The sequence below is a fragment of the Gymnoscopelus braueri genome (assembly GCF_963280865.1).
Source record: "Gymnoscopelus braueri genome assembly, chromosome: 11".
In the NCBI taxonomy this organism is placed as follows: Eukaryota; Metazoa; Chordata; class Actinopteri; order Myctophiformes; family Myctophidae; genus Gymnoscopelus; species Gymnoscopelus braueri.
The window spans coordinates 27,108,288-27,128,276 of record NC_137613.1 but is presented as its reverse complement, the minus strand read 5'-3'; the positions used below and the strand labels follow the sequence as shown (position 1 = coordinate 27,128,276).

At 43.9% G+C, this 19,989-nt stretch overlaps 1 protein-coding gene across 1 annotated transcript in view; it reads left to right on the top strand.

The window, feature by feature from the left end:
* The first annotated feature begins 2,575 nt into the window (after positions 1-2,575).
* Positions 2,576-19,989, top strand: part of LOC308094729 (hippocalcin-like protein 1) — a 47,318-nt gene continuing 29,904 nt past the window's right edge. Inside the window, exon 1 of the mRNA XM_080441543.1 lies at positions 2,576-2,930. The gene's annotated coding sequence lies outside the window, so the exon portion shown is untranslated. The remainder of the gene's footprint in view (positions 2,931-19,989) is intronic.

Genomic DNA, 19,989 nt, shown 5'->3' with positions numbered 1-19,989 from the left:
GGTTCATTAGCATTTCATACTGCATTGTATTCATTCTAACCCTACTGGGAAGCAAACCTCCTTCAATGAACGTTCGACTTGCTGGGGGGAAGAGGCGACAATCCATGCCTCTGCTTTTGAAGCTTTTTGAAAAATCTTGAAAGATTTAGACTATTTCTGACTATTTCTGAAGATATTATCATCCGTTTTTACGTCTGGAGACTCCCGTCCAGGACAGGCTTCAGATACGCCTCCTCAGGAGACTTGGCTCAGATCTGAACCCATTTGATTTGGTGTACTATTTCTGAAGATATAATGACCCAAAAATACAAGTTATGATTAAAATGAGGAAACATCTGTCTGTCTGTCATTCTGTCTATCTGCAATGCATCCATTTTTCTCCTCGGTGCTGACCAATAGATCTGAACTTGCACAGCTCATTTTTAACTTTCCCCAAATTTAAGCAGGGTATTTGCATTTTGTTTGCCACGGGCTCTGTTGTCATGGTTGCGGTCGCCCCAGGCTATAGGATCTGTAGCCGCAGTCGTGGTCCCGTAACCCAGCCGGAGTCCAGCTGCTGGACGGTGGGTGGACCCAGCTTCAGCGCCAGGTCGTAAATGACCGGGTTGTCACACACAGCCAGGATGATCAAATAAGCAGCACGGTTGTGCTCCCAAAGTCTGTATATAGTTTGGGTGCGCACACCCCCGGGTATGGACTAGTGTTTACAATTGTGGAACTCCCTAGAAGCAGACAAGGCCACTGTTGTACGGACAACAGTTGAAACGCATTCACTGATTGGCCCGGTCATTTTCTGATTTCTCATACTCTCTGCCTATGGGCCGAAGTCCAGACTGATGCCGTGGAGGAACGTGTGAGTGAATCCACATCATCAGTGTGATCTAATGGCCACACTGGTCATGACAACCGAGTAATTGTGGCTAGAGTTCTCAAATTCTACCCGAGCCCGACCCCACGTTTTTGGGCCGGACCGAAAATGAATGTTCTTTCTTTTTCCTGTTTTTTTTTCGGGCCTAACATTGAAGTAATTTTCCGGGCCGGGCCCTGTTCAGGCCCAGTTAGGGCCGGGCCAACTCATTCACTGCCTCTGACGTAATTGACGTAATTAACCAATACTGCCACTGACGTAAAAAAAACTAATTTGACCCAAAGACCAAGGAGATATGATTTTTCGAAGATCTAGACTCCCATACTTCCTTGTTAACTTAAAACTTAAAAATTCTGTATCTCGGCTCCTGAGTACTTTTTTTTTTCAATGAAAAATCTCTGGCAGTGGGCAAACGCGGCCAGCAATAATTCTGGCAGTGAATGAGTCAGGCCCGTTGAGAATTGTGGCCTAAATGATCAGAATGATGGGAGACCACATGGTGGGCGACAAATCATTTCCATGTCCTTTCCTAACCCTGGATCCTTTTTTTATTCCCCTTCATGTAAGTAATGGCTATAGGCCTGTCTGTCGATTTGAGGCTATCCAAACTTACTTCCGGTAAGTTTGGACTGGAGAGACCATGTGTGTTGATCGGTGAGTCATCTCTAACCTTTTCAGAACTAATAAGAGCATCCCACAGGACTCCAGGTTCTGTCAGGTGTGACGAACTACCGCCTGACTGACTGGCTGAGTGCGTACATTCATTCATCCAAGCATGTGTGTAAGACTTGTCCCATCCCATCAAAGCCAATTTCCACCAATTCTCTGATGATTGCCTCAGATCCTTTCTTGTGTTCAACAGGGAGGTATACCTTCCATACAAGACTCTCATCCCCCCATTACCACCAACTGAAAAAGGGGATGTGCTGCGGTATATTTCAGAATAAAGAGATAATGGTGCTCATATAGCCTATTTTTTTCCTCTCCCATTATATCTAATGAGAGTGGACATTGCCTTTAGCTGTAGGGAGAGAGAGAGAGAGAGAGAGAGAGAGAGAGAGAGAGAGAGATAGAGAGAGAATAAGGGGAGGAGGCATGGTTGTGTCCCAATAGGCGACGCGCTATCTAGTCCCGGTGACAACGATCACCCCCACCCTCCCCCCTTTAAACCAGTGTTGCCATGTGGCGCTTATTGTAAGCGACTTTGGGCTTCTTTTTCTGTAAAGTTGCTTGTAAAAATTGGTAGTTGCGGGTTGCGGTTTTTAGGGCTTGTTTCTAAAGTGTTGTTTATTTATTATTGTTTGTTTATTTAGGCTTGCTTCAAAAAAAAATATTATATAAACCAGTGGTTCTCAAATATTTTCAGGAAAATGTATTCTGCCCAGGGGAGCATTTGTGTTGTTAAAATGTAAAATGTAAATGTAAAAAAAATATTTAAAAAATCCAAATATCGCAGCGCATTGTGAGCTTGTAGATCGACCATTCACAAAAAGCCGGTCTAAGTCACCTAGTTGCTTCTTTTGGCCTCGTTTTCATAGACCTGGTTGCTTGTTTCTCTCACAACATATGGCAACACTGCCTGTTAAAACACACTCTCTCCTCTCCTCCTCCTCCAGCCCCTGCAGTTCCATTATCTCCTCTCCTCGTTCATTGTATGTGTTCGTGTGCGGGCCGGGACAGACTGCACGGTAGTATCATCATGGTTTTCGGGGCTTTTCAGTAAAACAACAAAAAAGCCCATTTCTTGGCTAGCAAGTCGGACGTACGGGAGTGTCTAAACAAGAACGTATGACATAGATGTCAAGTTGGAGTGGTGACAGTAAAAAAAAAAAAGCCCATTTATAGGCCATCAAGTCGGACGGTCGGACTGTGTCTCCTATAGGCCAACATCGGGGGACGCAACGGAACGCAGGCATCCAGAAGAGAACACACACCGAGCATCTCTCTCTCCCATCTCTCTCTCCTTCTCTCTCTCCCCCCCCAACCCAACACCAACAGCACTGCACATCACATCAGCCCCGGGTGGATCACACCGCAGCGGACCCTCTTTCCCTTGGATCGGGTAAGATTCTAAAAGCAATCTGTCAACAGATACCTTAAATATTTAGCAGAGCAGCGCTGAATTGTTAATAATAGGCTGGAGACGAGCGGATGGCTTTGACAGCGACGCTGCAGTCAGAGCCGGGCTGTGGGGCACAATGTTGCTGCTGCTGCCTGCGGTGTTGCCATGTCCGTTTATTATAAGCGACTTTGGCCTTGTTTTTCCTGTGAAGTTGCTTGTAAATATTGGTAGTTGCGGGTTGCGGTTTTTTGGACTGGCTTTTAAGTGTAGTTTTTTTTTTTTTTAATTATTGATTTAACAGTCCTCAAACATTTGCATGTCAGTATAGACCCCCATCAGAATGTTTTTCCACCAAATATATTCCAAATATTATAAAACTTTTTCATTTCAAGATCAGTTTTAAATGTGAGCTTGTAGATCGGCTATTTTCAAATAGCCAATGTATGTAGCACCTACTGCATTGGGTTTAAAGTGCTCGTGCCTCGTGTAGCCATATAGTCGCTTCTCCTGGGCTTGTTTTCATAGACCATGGCTGCTTATTTCTCTCACAAAATCTGGCAACGGTGGCTGCCTGCTGCTGTAGTGCTATTGTTTATCAGGACACTAGTGTTTCCACGGCAATGTGTGTGTGGGGGGGAGAAGCGACTAAATAGGCTACGCCGGTCAGTATAGAGGTGACACACAACCTGCACCAATTCAGTAGGCAGGTATTAGGCCTATGGCTAGGCTATTATAGCTACCGTTCCGTTAGGACAGTTTGTGTAAATAGTAAATACTAACCATGGCTATCACTTGGTTTGGTGACAGCAATTTGCCCCGTGGACCGTGTCATTTTTTTTTGGGGGGCACAAAATGGACGATAGTCAAAATGCATTGATTATAAAGTAATTAATTTGTCTATCGCAGATAACGCTCTTGTCGGACAGATATACAGTAGGTGTTTTTTTTTTATGAATGAAGCATCATGGTGCGTCTATCTCTATGTGGGACATCATGATGGGGTGACAGATGCGCTTGGTGCGATCGTGCTTCATTCAACTCTGCTGTTCCTTCTTTCCTCACAAATCGATGCTTGAAAGAAATAAAGAGAGAAAGAAAGAAAGCACACAGTCTGTCTGATCATTTGTTATTGTCCGCCAGATAGTAAAGTGAAACGATTTTCCTGTTTCACTACTGTGTAATGACGTGACAGTGTTCAGAGCGCGTCACTGTGCTAGTGCTGCTGCACCAGAAAGATCTGCCCTTGTCCCACAGTCCCTCGTTAATCGTGTCTCTATTTCTCGTGTCATAATGTCAAATCAAATGTGTCATTTATCATTTCATGTTTACCAGTGCTTCTCAAATCTTTTCATGTCAAGGACCCCAAAATGGATATATTTTTGGCCGTGGACACTGGACCCCCATCTGAAAATGTTCTGTGCCAGGGAGCCCCAGAATGTTAAAAACTATGTCAAAATGATTCAAAATTTTCAAAAATAGCAGATGTATAGCGTGTCACAAAGCTTGTATATCTGCAATTTCTTAATAGCCAAAGTATAAAATATGGTTAAAGTGGTTGAAATGATTGTGACACTATATTAACACATTTTGCTGGGGACCCCCTGGTATCCCCCCAAGGACCCCTGGGGGGGTGCCCGGACCCCACTTTGAGAACCTGTATACTACTGAAGATAAAGGCAGTGGAGTACGAGACCCGTTATTTATTGAGCCGGTAGACGGCGGCATACTGTATTTCAGCCGTCCATCAGTGTTTCAAAGGGATCATACCTTGTGGCCACAAGCAGGGGTGCATTGGTCTTGGGACGCGGTAACACGCCATGCAACCCCTTTTTTGAGCACGAGCACGCACATGCACACCTCAACAAAGTTTACAAAGGCTCCCGACTGCCGGGTGTCATAGACCGCCGAAGTCTGACGTCATTTACACATCCTTTGTTTGTCTACCTGGTTTGCAGTTTTCCACCCCCGTTCTGAATCCCATAGACGTATTGAATATCGCGTCAAATAAGAACTGTGTTCCAAAAATAAACACATGACCCCGGCGGGTTGACTCTTATGGGTATGAAGCATCAACTGACGGTGAGAAAACGCTAATGTTACTTCCGCCGAATTAGTTACATTTTCGCCAGAAACAGACTGTATCAAATATAAGTGACTGACTATCATAAACGATACAGAACCTCCTCCCTGACAATAACGCCGACACGCAGTGTTTATTTTTGGACCACAATTCTTATATGAGACGATTCTAAGATGACCCAATGTTATTCTCCATAGAGAAATTACTTCCGCAAACCTGGGGATGAACGAGTGACGTCAGGACTTCGGTGCTCTATACCAGCATGAATTAACATGAGCCTAGATCTCAATATCAATTGTCCATTGTGTGACCTGTAGTGTAGGTGACGTCATTAAAATAGCATCCCACCACTAACAAAATCACCAATTCAACACTGGCCACAAGGGTATGCTATATTAATTATAAGACGCCATTAAGGCCTTAAACAAATGAAGACAGACCTTTGCCTAACTTTCATAGCTTTAAGATAATATTTAAACTATTATGATCCATCAAAATTCAGGTGACTTAGCAGCAACAGCAGTAAGGGTGAAACACATGAGAGCTACTGGTAAGAACAGACATATAAGAATAAAGATTAATTAAATTAAATTATTAAATAAACAGCTTAGTGACTAGACTACCACTAGACATGTACACTTGGTCTGATGAGCTAACATATGTAGCTATATTATATCAGTAAATGTAGAATCTGCATCGATCACCAGTATGAATTGATGATATACTGTATGTACAGATTATCAACAGTGAATATGATTCTGATATAGGTACAGTGTCAATCAGAAGTTAGCAGTGAGTACCTGGATAATGTATGTACAGTCTATCTAGTGAATATGAATACAAATGAGTACATAGTCTATCAACAATGAATACATGAGTGAATATAATTCTCACACCCGTTATCCTTAACAGGCACCAGTCACGGTCCTGTAGTGTACATGTCATCCCGGTAGCTCAGTCACTTCCCATGCGAGTGTTGGCATTAGCCACTGAGACGTATTGATTTAGTAAAATTCTAAAGTCATTTGGGAGCTAAATAGCAGTTATAGGTCTAAAGCCACTATGGTCATTCTCTGATTGTCATTAGTGGCCCCATAATGAACGTAATGATGAGCGTGGCAGTGTCGTGGTCATTATTGGTTCCTTCTGACCTAAGGTTAATGGGATCTTGGTGCCTGAGGAAAGGTGCTACACATTGATTAATATTTCATGCTGATTTTTCTAAGGCAGAAACGCTCTCTGCTTGAGTCGTTTGTGGCATGTGGTCTCGGAATAAGTAGTTTCTGTTAGTTGGTGATGTTTAGTTCCAGTGCCAGTGTTTACTCTTGCTAATGCTACCCAGGTTGTTACGTAAGAAGATAAACGGATGGTGGGGCGGCACCATCACTCTCTAAGTAACTCAGACACAACATACACACACGTGCCTTAATTGTGCATAACACACACACACACACACACACACACACACACACTTTATAAACACGTAGTATTCAGTGTCATATGCCATATGGCATTCAGTTCAGCTAAAGGCTGAGAGAGAGAGAGAGAGAGAGAGAGAGAGAGATTTGAAGACTCTTGATATTTTACAACTAAGCTTTTAATGCCAACAATGCAGTCAGACTCGGCTGTAGCTGTTATGGGGTGACGAGCAACTTGTCAAAGTCCTCTGTTATATAATGACATGACATGAAGGACCTGGACATGACATGAAGTCCCTCCAGGTCAAGTCCACCATTCCTTCCAGTCCTAGGATCTTGACTCAACTTTTAGCAACACTTAACCTCATCTACAAGCTCACACCGCTTGGCGATGCGACGCGTTGTGCTCGCAGATCGGCTAGTTTTGCTATTCGTCCTACTACGAAGTATATAGGGCTTAAGTGGTTAAGTGCACAAAATGAGCTAGAGCAGACGAAAGTGCATGTGAGAGCGCATGCCAACAGACGTACAGCTTGACTCACTCAGGAAAGCGGTTAAGTACAATTTGACCTGTCTGGTTAAAACGACATAAATCCCAACATAGGTCTGTTCATCATTGGTGATTCATAAACAGAAAAAAACAAAACATTAATTTGATATTCTTTTACAACAATCATAGAATGATTTTAAAACCTCCGGGAAGGGCCACAATATAAAAGAAAGACACAATATAAAAAGAGATTTCGATTAACTAAGTTATTAGTTACGGATTTGACTGTGTACTGCAGTATTATGCCTTGCCAACACAGAATGCACATGGCAGTGACCTTTTTCCATTTGATATTCTTTCATAACAATCATAGAAAATTTTTATAACCTCCGAGAAGGGCCTCCGGGTAGACACAATATAAAAAGAGATTTCGATTAACTAAGTTATTAGTTCCGGATTTGACTGTGTACTGCAGTATTATGCCTTTCCAACACAGAATGCACATGGCAGTGACCTTTTTCTGTTGTGATGCTGCTAGATGTCTGTCCTCCTGACTGCATGTATAGACGGAATACATTAGCCATGCAAATGGCCTTCATGTCACTTTGAATTAGGGCTTCTGCACATTAACATGGATGCAGGAGAGCGATAGGTGTGGGAACGTGAATTAGACTTGCAAACACACACGCACACACACACACACACACACACACGCACACGCACACGCACACACACACTTACACAGTGGCTCATCATCATTCAGCTTCTCTAAGTCAAGACACTGGTTCTCTCAGTGGGGTCCGGGAACCCACAGGGGTCCTTCAAATGGTTCCATGGGGTCCCCAGCAAAATGAGGAACAATTTACACACTTAAACCCCACGCTCTATTTTATTTCCCGGCTATTTGAAAATAGTTGATCTACATGCTCATAAAGCATCGCAATGCAATGTGTTGTGAACTTGTAATAATGTTGAAAAGTTTTAATAACACAAATCTTCTCTTATGCGGGTCCCTGGCAGAAAAGCTTTTCAAATGGCGGTCCGCAGCAACATGCACAACCTTGACAGTAAAATGTATGAGAACCACTGCTTCATCATAGACCTCCTCCTAGGGAGACAGGTGTGACCTTTGGGGCCCTTGGTGGGCTGAAGTGACAGGCAAGCAGGGCCACACCGGGGCGGGGATGACGCGCCTCCCTCTACAGCGGTGGCCTGCTGTTTGTAAATCTTTTAATGGCATGATGGATACGGAGGGTCGTTTAAATAAAGGAGGACAAACTCTGAAGAGTTTATGGAAAAAGAGCGAGAAGTCATTAAGCGGACAGCATCCGACACTTGGCTATAAACATTAGCCTGGCTTTTCAATGGCTTTGTGGCTTGGTATAAAAACGGTAATGTAGAGGAAATGGTGCCGGTTATGCTTATCACATTATGGCTTTAGTGTTTTACTGTGCCATTAAAATGATCAGATACAATATTGTCTCTATCGGGCAGAAACCTTGTATCTCCATATTTCAACTTTAAAAATGTTCCCGCAAGTGAATGACCTATTTCGTCACACTGCAGTGTCACGCAAAAGTAGCAAAATTAGCTATGTGTCACGTTGTGACTAGCTTGTAGATCTGCTATTTTCCATTTCCTGAAATATGACATATGAGGTTCCCACCCGACACCGACGATATGCAGCTGCATAGCCATTACCTATCATAATTATCACCATGGTGACGATGGTTCATATTTCATTGTACAACAGATGTTAGATCCGTGTCTAACCTATCCCACTGTATTTCTTAATTGTATTTCACCGTTATGAGATAGGTGGTAATATAAAACACCTGTATAATTCCTAAACAATAGTTTAGGTCAGACCCGATGACGCTGTATGCAAAACGCAGTGTCGGCCTTTAACTTGCACTTGAAGCTGGAATAAAAGTCAGCCTTCTTGCGTGTAGTGAACTCTGTTTTAATTGCTGCTCTGATTTCTCCTGCCATCGCCTTTTACACCATGAAGGAATAAGGGCCCACAGCGCTGTGCAACCAATTTGAGTCTAAAAGTGTGTAGCCTATGCTTTACAGTATGTGATTCCATATGGAAGGTGGGATGTGCTGTGCATATCATATGGAGCGTGGGGTGTGTATTTCTTATTCTACTGGGAGGGACATCTCCTGTTTGTCAGCAAACTTTGTGTATGCACATACATACACAAATAAATACTCTACACAGTACGTGGATAACCCATGTAGACACATATACCTATAGGCATTAATAAACATATATGACCCAGGAAGCTAGTTTTTCTACTTTACATGCACTGATGTAAAGGGCTTCCTAACCGTGTTGTTGTGCTGACCAGTCTGAGGTGCTGCTGTCATGTGGTCAACGATAAGAGTTGGTAAACATCTGAAAACATCTGCTTCTATTGATCAAATATAGCCGATCATAAAATGTTATATAATGGCCGGGCCAATCAGTGACTGCATTTCAACTGCTGTCCGTACAACAGTGAAAAGCAGCCCCTGATTGGCCCGCTCGTTTTCTGATTTCTCATACTCTCTGCCTATGGGCCTAAGTCCAGACTGATACCGTGGAGGAATGTGTGAGTGGATCCACATCATCAGTCTGGCAATGCCAGGCTAGATCAATTAATAGTCATTGGGCTTGTTTGTTTTTGTTTGGCTACGTGGCTGCTGCCCCCTCATGAGGCGGCCGAACGCCAAGATACATTTGCTCGCGGATCATTACAAACTTATCAGACAAAGATTGAGGGAAATGAAAGATAAATTATAAATAAAACCGTCATTGTATGGGAAGTTTCGGTTTAACCACTGTAAACCATGTCATATAGGCAAAAGTTTTCAAGAAATGTCAAGTTTTTCCAAAAAAACAGATCTATAAGCTTGTGGTCCATTGTGAGCGTGTAGATCTGCTATTTTCACTATTTGTCGTATGACAAAGTATATAGGGCTAATGTGGTTGAAAGGCGTGTTCTCTTGTGAGATGGGCAAACATAGAATACTAGTGTGGGTGTCCTCTCTCCTCCCCTCCCCTCTCCTCTCTCCTCCAAGCTGAAAGGGAAGCCAATTACTCTCAGAACCCAGTGAGTTGTTGGGCTAATGAACTCAGGGGAGCAAAGCGTGTGTGTGTGTGTGTGTGTGTGTGTGTGTGTGTGTGTGTGTATACAAGACTTGTTGTTTTAGCATAAAGGCTCAACACCTCTCTACAGACAAGGCGGGGGAGCATGCTCTTTGTGCACTTCACTAATTAGCTCATTGTACATCATATCTCCTGCTTTTCCCCTCTTTTCATCGTGTCCGTCTCGTCTCTCTCTCTCTCTCTATTTTGAAATAGGGCCTCTCTCCTCAGTGCACCCTCCATGGCGACGTTCTCCTTTGCTCCATTACTCTCACGGCCATTAGATCTCCCCGGGCGTCCCTCCTCGATTTGTGCTCCACACACACTTTACCGTACTTCCATCTTTCCTCATGCCATTTTACCCCCACTCCTCTCTCTCTCTCCTTCTTTCCATGCTTCCACCATAAAAGCTGGCTGAAGGAGAGAAGTGGCCATAATAACACACAACACCACCAAGCCCTTCACTCTAATAGTCTTGCATTATAGGCCTACTCTCAAGTCCCTGGGGATTCTCTCAATTTAGGTGCTGTTATCTGTTATTGCGTGAAGAGAATGCGGGGTTTTTCATGGAAGAATGGCCGGCAGCTATATCTATATTTTGGTGATGTAAATGTAGTTTAGCGGTGGAGTACATTTCTTTCTTCTTTTTTCTAAGGATGGCCATGTCAATCACTTGCACTGCTCCATCACCTTCTGTCCCAAACAACATTTCTCTAAAACTATTGGCTGGATTGCTGTGGAATTTGCTGTACACATTGATTCAACTCTAGCCATTTGAGTGACCCCAAGAGAAGAGTGTCCACATGCACACATTTCATTTTAATGTTGCATTCCAGTCGAGCAATCGAAATATTGGTCGCAAAAACCATAGATTTTTTTTATTTTGGTCAGTCATGCACACATACCCCCTAGCGCCTCACTCACCAACTTTTCACACAAGATATCTCAACATCTAATGGGCAGATTGCATGGTGACCTTTACAGCATTTTGTGACCCATGGTCTTTCCTCTAGCATGATACTTTGTAGCTTTTTAATTATGTTGTCTATTTTATTTAACTTTAAAGCTTATGCTGTTGTTTCACTCTTCAGGTGAATATTCAATACACTCCCCAGCTCTGGCACCGATAATCTAAAACGTTTTCCACTTTTAGCCCCACTAGTGAGAGCACAGGGTTAAGTTCAAACCACTCTGGTCCGGTCATTTGTAAGGACCAGCACGGCCTCTAAGGGGTGCTAGCGAGGCTTTTAGACTCTTAGTCTTGTTCTTTTCTTGTCCCTGTCTGAAAGAGAAGAACAGCTGCGAGAACTGCAATGCCCTCAATAGCAGAGGCCCAATCAGAAATAGAAAAGTCGATCTGGTGCTGTGTGGCTCGGGTGCGTTTACAAGCAGCCGTGACAACTGCAGCCCTCGTTTCCCCTGCTGCTGCTGAAATCATACAGCAGCCTCTGGAGCAGCAATACACAATGGTCTTCAATCAAATCTGCCATCTGACTCTCCAGGGAAGGACATGATGTTGGTACGGCGTGAACCGCCACGGGTCTGGTGTGTTCTGTTTGATGCAGACTGTTGCGTTATTAGAGTATACATTTAGATACAGTATGACCCTTCCTTCAGTCCATATTTACCCAGGGAAAAAGTACACTGAACGTAATTTAGATGATCTTTTCAGCAGCATTCTGCTTTTATGCACATTCTCTCTCGGTACTGGCCATTGAGCAGCTAAGCTGGATCATTTGTTGGTGAGGTTCCTTGCTCAAGGGCACACTGAAGGAAGGATGGGGGGGTTCTCATTCATTTTCCCCAGTTACAAACCTTCTCTTCACAAGCTGTAGCAGCCCCAACGATGAAGCTGCTTTAGTAGCATGTATGCTTTCCTCACTGACTAATGCAGCAAACCACACCCCCGATCATAATCACTGGCTACGCTGTCCTACCTTTGGGAAGTGACGTGCGCCCGCATGCATGTTTACCGTATGCTAGCTAGCTCGCCGCCCACAACAACCAACTTGCCAACTCAGACACGGGTCGATGCACAAGGCCATCGGCTGATTGGTGTAGGCAAGGCACTCACTCGCCTAGGGACTCGCTCGGTCTGCAGGCGTGCCCGACGAGCCTCAAGGCCTCGCTGTTGGTGTGCCTGCCTTGTTGTCAAGGGATCACAGTGAAAATCACAGCGATGGGGGCGTGGTTTGCCGCATCTGTCAGTGTTAAAAGCACTGACAGATGCCTGAGTACATTTGCTAAGAGTTTTTACATGGCTCTAGTAGTGTTTTGATTGAAGGCTAGGTGAATGAAGGCGTCATTGCCTCGCCAATCACCAGCGACAGCAAACGCTTTTCTGCTAAATCCATCTGCCATGTGTTACAGCTCAACTACCACTCATGTTTTTTATCTTGCGCATTATGCAATATGAATGACAGAGAAAACAAAAGCAAGACATAACCCAAGAGAGAGGGAGTGAGGAACTGAAGGGAATTGGCGAGGAGGAGCGAGTCAGGAGACACAGAGAGAAAGAAAAGAGAGAGAGGTAGAAAGCGGTTGAGATTGTAGAAAGTAAGACGGAAGCAAAGTGAGTGGGCCGGGGGAAGGTAATGATCAGAGAGGATGTGTGAATCTCGCACCTCTTCACCAGGTTGATGTGTTAACTTTTACATGTGCGCCTGCAGGATGCGAGGGGGAGGATGAGGGGGAGTGGGAGGAAGAAAAGTGAAGAGAAAATCGTCTGAAACGTGTGATGTGATCCAACTTAGCCCCAGAGGTAACCCTACCTACCAGCATGCACCGCACGGGCCGCAGCGTTGCATTGTGGGATTGAATCTCTCCCGACTGGCGGGGCGGGGGGGGTGCGACACGATCTGTATTAGTGAGTGAAGGGGAAATTCTTGCTGAGCTGGCCGCTGGCCTTCCTGACAGAAGTGGGGGTGCGCGTGTATTTTTAGACCCTTCCTCTCCCCTTTCGTCATCGGCACAGGAAATGGGAAAGCGAGACGTCTATAATGTGGCGAGTCGGCATGGCATACTTTTCCAATCATCCCTGTCTTTTTTACCCCCCCGTTTCCTGAGTCTTCAGAGTTAGGCTCATTCCCAAGCTTTTCCCTGCCTCCCACATTGTTGCTGGGTGGATGCCTCTGCCTTATTTGGGAATGTCCCTCACACACACAGGAGTAACCGCTGGACTGATCAGCGCCAAATTTAGTGTGCATGCTGCCAGCACGCCATGGAAGTACCTCCATGCATTTCAACTGTTTTAATACTTTTTGAAATGTTTATCTTCAGTTTTATAATGGATCAATGGCTGTCAGATCAGGCTGAAACCTGGCCCAAATACAGAGTCATACCTCATAGATATGTCATAGGTGACTGACGTCATGGAATGGCCACAGGAAGTCCGAGATCATTGGCAACCTCTTGATCCGGTCTCTCCCTTGAGCCGAATGCAGAGAGAAGTGACCATGACTAGATAAGCTAAATCTGAGTTAGATTATGGTTTTCAGAACACAAAGCAAAGGCACACATCCTTGTTGTGTAATTGCATTTCCATTTGCGAACGGTTTGGTTCGGAGCACTTTAATAACGTACAGTAGGTAGTATTCAATTATTGATTTTAGTCCCTGTGGGAAAGCAACACAAAAGAAAAGAAAATGAATGAATGAATATTTACTACTGCCAGACAGTTGAGGAGAGGCAACAATACATTTCTAAATCCACAACTATAGAAGTCTGCAGTCGCTGTCACCTACAATAGAAACTCAATTGCATGTTATCACATAGTTGATTACAGGCTATTCAGGTAAATAGCTCACCAGACGAATGGTTTGATGTAAAATACAGACGTGAATCGGAACTCAGCAAAGCACCTTCATTCCAATGCAAAACAAGGTATCTGGTCAAGGCATATTTAACAAATGTCTAATGTCATTAGTGATATGCTACTGATTCCAGATATAGTGCAGTGGAAAACACAAATGATAACCGTTCAACCAACTGTGTCATGGATCAGTGCCGTGCAAACTCTTTTGGCCTCCGAACTGTCATCGAAAAGACGTATTACAGAGCATTGTCCTTTGCCTTATATTAATGTGAGGACTTTTCGACAAGGACTCCACTGCATCCACCCCCCATCTCTCTCACACACACACACACACACACACACACACACACACACACACACACACACACACACACACACACACACACACACACACACACACACACACACACACACACACACACACACACACACACACACACACACACACACACACACACACACACACACACACACACACACACAAAACTGCAGTGCAGAATGAACTGCAGTATCTTAACTTATTTATTTTCCTTTTACTCTCACCTTTGCCTCTGTGTTTCTAAGTTGTGCAGAGTTGTCTGCAATGAGACTTGAATTTCCCTCCAGGGATCGATAAAGGTTTATCTTATCTTAGAATCAGAGAAGTACTGAGTTTCAGCATACTTTACAGGAGTGGTTCTCAAACATTTTCATGTGAAGGACCCCAAAATGTATATGTATTAGGACCCCCATTTGAAAAGAGTTTGTGCCAGGCACCCTCATATGAGAAGATTTGCAAAGATCTTTCAAAGTTTTTCAAAAATAGCACATCTAAGCTGTGAGCTTGTAGCTCGGCTACTTTTGAATAGCCGTAATATTATAAAATAGGGCTTTAACTGTTGCTCATTTTGCTGGAACCCTCTAAGGACCCCTGGTGGACCCCAGACACCACTTTGAGAACCAGTGGCATACACAGCACATCATGTACCCACACATTCAGTGCTGTACGGATAACAGGAACTCACATGGAGTGCAAAGAGGCACGCCACCCGAGACATGCTGGGGAAGAGAGATATACTACTCATTATATATCACTACATAGTACACACACTCTCTCAACTTTCAGGATTCTATCGCTATGTCGTCGCTGTCGGGTGGAAACTTCGTATTTACGAAACAGTGGGGCATTCGTTTATGAAGAAACATAAAAAGTTGAGATATGGAAATACAGGGTTTCTGCCTGACGGCGACGATATGCAGTTCACATGCCCATGGCACACTCACGAACACACAAACACACACAATTACGAATGGCATAATCCCCCCTCCACCCCCACACACAAAGTCCTAATTATCATTACTATCATAATCAGTGGTGTAAAAAGTACTCAAATGTTTTACTTAAGTAAAATTACCAAAAGTAGGAAGTACTCATTATGCAGTATGTCCCGTTTCACAAATTTTCAAATGTATAAAAACCTTTTGAAAATAGCCGATCTACAATTTCACAATGCGTCGCATCGCGAAAATAGCCGATGAAAATAGCCGATCTACAATTTCACAATGCGTCGCATCGCGACGCATTGTGAGCTTGTAGATCGGCTATTTTCAAAAGGCCGACATGTATAGGGCTGAAGTGGGTAATGTATGTGTTGTAATGATAATCAAAATCTACAAAGTAACTAGTAACTTAAGTTTTAAAATAATTGTAGTGGAGTAAAAGTACAATATTTGCCTCTGAGATGTAGTGGAGTTGGAAATACTCAAGTAAAGTACAAATACCTCAACATTGTACTCAAGTGCAGTACTTAAGTAAATGTACTTAGTTACTTTCCACCACTGATCATAATCATTACTTCACAATCATCAAAGAGATGTGTGTGTGTGCGCGTGTGATAATACGTGAGGGCGAGAAGGCAGGCGGAACACGGTATCGTCTCCTGCCAGAGCAGGTGGAAAAACAGAAATGGCCGCCGTGAGAGAGGTGGAGATCGACCGTGAAATAGGGGAAAAGCGAAAAAGGAAACGGAGAGGGATGAGAGGTATGAGAGCCAGAGGGGTCGTACTGTAACCTTGTCATGAATGCATGTGCCAGCGAGCAGCTGGAACAGACCAAAGCGCCCTCAGAAGCGCCCACCCCTAACATCTCGCCTCCCGCATCGCCCATCTGCCCTTCAATCCACCACCACCACCACCTCTCCTTCACATGATAAGACCTCTGTCTCTCTCTCTTGCCGTCCGTCCATTGCACCCTGCATTCCTCAAGGTTATAATCATGATAGGAGACTAGATATCCGAGATTTTCGATATTGTGATATGGCATTAATTTAAGCCCAATTTTATACTTTAAAAATGTTTCAATATTTTCAGAAAATAACCGATCTACAGTAGATCAGCTCTTCTATTTCTTTTTTTTACCGTTTGAAAATGTAGAAAATCAAAATACGATATTAACATCACGATATCGATATCGAGGTATTTGGTCAAAATATTGGATTATAACATTTTTTCCATATTGCCAGCACCAATTTCCTCTTTCTGTTTTCGCTCTCGACTGCTCTCTCTCTCTCTCTCTCTCACTCTCTCCATCCATCCCTCTCCCCGATTGGTTTTTGTTTGCTTGGATTTTCTCTCCCCTTTTGTTGCCAGGTCCAATCTCTCTCATCAGTGTTCTGTTCGTTCTGTTCTGTCCTGGCTGTCCGTCCGACATGCTGGTGACGGTGCTTCTGTCTCTGCAACTACTCTCATCTCTCTGCCACTCAAGTTCTCCTTGACCTCAATAACTTCCATCGCCGCTGGCGGTGTGGGAAGGAAGTCGATGCTGTGAGAATAATTGCAAACTTCATCTGGGGAGGGATTTGTGTATGTGTGGGTGTGTGTGTGTGTGTGTGTGTGTGTGTGTGTGTGTGTGTGTGTGTGTGTGTGTGCACGTGCGCCTAACAATGCACACACATGGGTCTTTTAGGTTCTTGCCACTGTGCTAGTGTGGTCCCGATGCTCTGGGACGTGAGCTAAAATAATACGCTCTAATGCCTCGAAAGCCCTTCACCCAAGAGGCCTCTCACAATAAGGGATGTCCCGTTTTTAGAGTCCTCACAGACCTCAGAAAGCGGCACAATAACCCTTTCAGCGCTCCACTCGTGTGCGATCCAGTTCAAAGGCAACCGGATACTGTGGGCCAACTTGAAAGCTGAGAGTTTTTTTGATTCGGTGTCCTGTTTAACTTGTCCTTACACTATTGTTTTACTGACGTGTGCGTTCAAACTGGGGTACGGAATGGAGACACTGAGAAGTGTGAATTCTAAACATGAACTTCCTCGTGGATAACTGGATACCTGCACCAAGTGCATAATGCAAAACTCTTAACAAACAAGAGTGTTAACCACTTACATTATATCCTATACTTAGTTGACCATATTCCTAGAGGCTTTATACTATAGGCCCCCTCCTGTTTTCGCACTCACTCAACACATTGCTCTTAACTGAAATTGTGAGCTTGTAGATCTGCTATTTTCACAGAATGTTAGCCCCAGAATAGAGATGCTAAAAGCCTGCATTCGTGCCAGAACTTGAGCACATCACGGAGACTCAAACACATTTGCACCAAGCAGTAATTGGCTCGTACCTTCAAACGAGAGCACCTGGGATGTTCAAGAGTTGAACCTTGACCTGTCTGCACCGTGGTGACATACTTTCCTTTTATCAAGCGGATCAGACAGGCAGTGAAACCAGGACACCAGGACAGGACTCGCAGTGTCAGGCCAACACAACGTGGGAACCTGAACCCACTTTTGGTAGTGGGTAATGAGGAACAGAGAGTGAGAGAGTCCAGAGGGAGAAAGAGTGAGTGAGAGCTTGGTGGACATCAGTGGTGGACACTGGACAGTAATGAATTTACTTGAGTACTTAAAAGGTAGGGTAAGTGATATTTATTGGTTAAAACAAAAAGTATTTTGTTAAAAGGTTAAAACACTATATTCTGATAGTAATCATTGCTATAGAGTGTTTTTTTTCAGTAACAGATGTCTCCCTGTCTCTCCAGCTCTTTAATAAACAGAAAATACATTTTCCGGTAGGTGTCAAAATCTCAGCCAATCAGGAGAAAGTACAAATTTTTAAGCTTAATTTTTATTGTGTTCCAGTTCCAATTTTGTCTGCTCATTTCTTAGTGTCATCACTTCCAATTTCACTTGTTCAATCTGTATCCTGATTGAGTTCTCTGGCCTGGTTGGATAAAATTGGAAATGAAACTGAAACAAAAATGCATTTTCTGTTTAATAAAGAGCTGGAGAGACAAGGAGACTCCTGTTACTGAACAAACACTCTATAGCAATGAGTACCATCAGAATATAGAGCTATTTTAACCAAAGCAAATCACTTACCCTACCTTTAAGTCCATTTTTGGAGTATCTGTACTTGACTTTCACTCCATTACGTTTTTTGTCGTTGCCCGTTATCCCTTTTTTCTCTCCAATTTAGTCGTTATGCCAATTTATTCCTCCCCACACACATTTATGTGTGTTGTCACTGCTGTTGTATCCAACTGACTCACCTGCCAGTGAGGAGCCCCCACCGGGAAGACGTAGAGCCTCTGTCCTACTCCTCCTGCCCAACACTCCGTGCTAACAGGTGCTGCCCCAGCCCGTAGGAATACATCATCACCCTCCCCGCCCGGCTTCCCTCCCCAGAACACGGGCCAATTGTGTTCTTATAGGCGCTCGACAAAGCAGGATGCACCGCGGTGGATTCGAACCCCCAGACTCCTTGGTCTCCATTACATTTCAGACAAATGCTTTTGACTCCACTACATTTCGTGGAAGGGACCCTTAGACCCAAACGTACGCCAATGATGAATTATGAATTAACCACTTAAGCCCTATTTCACTGTTCCACAAGCTCACAACACACCGCAATGTGAGCTTGTAGATCTGCTATTTTCGAATAACCAAAGTATAAAACAGGGCTTAAGTGGCCAATGTATGTTTTGTAATAATCTAAATCTGCAAAGTAACTAGTAACCACAAGTTTTCACATAATTGGAGTGGAGTCAAAAGTCACAATATTTGATGCTGAGATGTGGAGTAGAAGTAATCTTTTTTTAAGAAAATGGTAATACTCATGTAAAATAAAAGTACCTCAAAATTGCAGTTACTGTAAGTACAGCACTTGAGTAAATGTACTTAGTTACCTTCCACCACTAAGAGAGAGAGAGAGAGTGAATGCAGTGGGAGACAGAGACAGAGAGAGGAGGGAGGCATGGTTGTGTGCCAATCTAATCCCGGTGACGACGATCGAACCCCCCTCCCTTTTTAAACCCGCTCCGCCAGACGAGAGAGAGAAAGAGCTTGCTGGCCAGAGGGCCATTAAACTATACAGGCCAGCGTTGCCAGTGTGTGGGTTGGCAGGTGCCGCGGCAAAGATCTGGAGCAGCGATACCAAGGGAGAGTGGGGCAAAAAAGATGCAGCAGACAGAGCCCACAGCGTTTAGCAAAGATCACAACGGCTGTTTTCACGACAAGCTGACACCGGAGACGAGAGGCCGGGAGGAACAGAAAGTGATGGAAGGAGCAGGAGAGGAGAACAGAGAGGATAGGTTAAGATGGGCATTGCATGTCAGTGGATCGATTGCAGCTAAGGATAGAACAATATCAGGACTCTCCTCCCATCTTAGAATAGCCATGCCCCGACCGGCCCTGGGGAGAGTCTGTGGACAATATGGATTTAAGGGTCACTTTCAATGACATGGATTCAATTCATTGTTGTTTTTGTTTTATACAATGGAGACCTCAATCGAAAAATCATTTTAGTCCAGAAATAGTTGCGTGCCTGTCAAATGTTTCCCGAGAGACTTATCTAGTGAAGAAAATTGAGATTGAGCATATGCTGTGATGTCACCGATTTGCAACAATACTAATGTGAATATGCACCATTTAGATATGCAATTTACAATGCTACTCGTGTCCCTAATCTGGGGCTAACATTCAGCAGAAATCACGTTGCGACATGTTGCAACACATTTATTGTAGACCTAAAACAGGATGGGCCTAGTATAGAGCCCTTGGGAGTATAAGGTTCAAGTGGTTAATATAGGCCCCTTTGTGTACTAACATCTGTGCATGTATCATTTGAGAGAAGTGGTCTAATA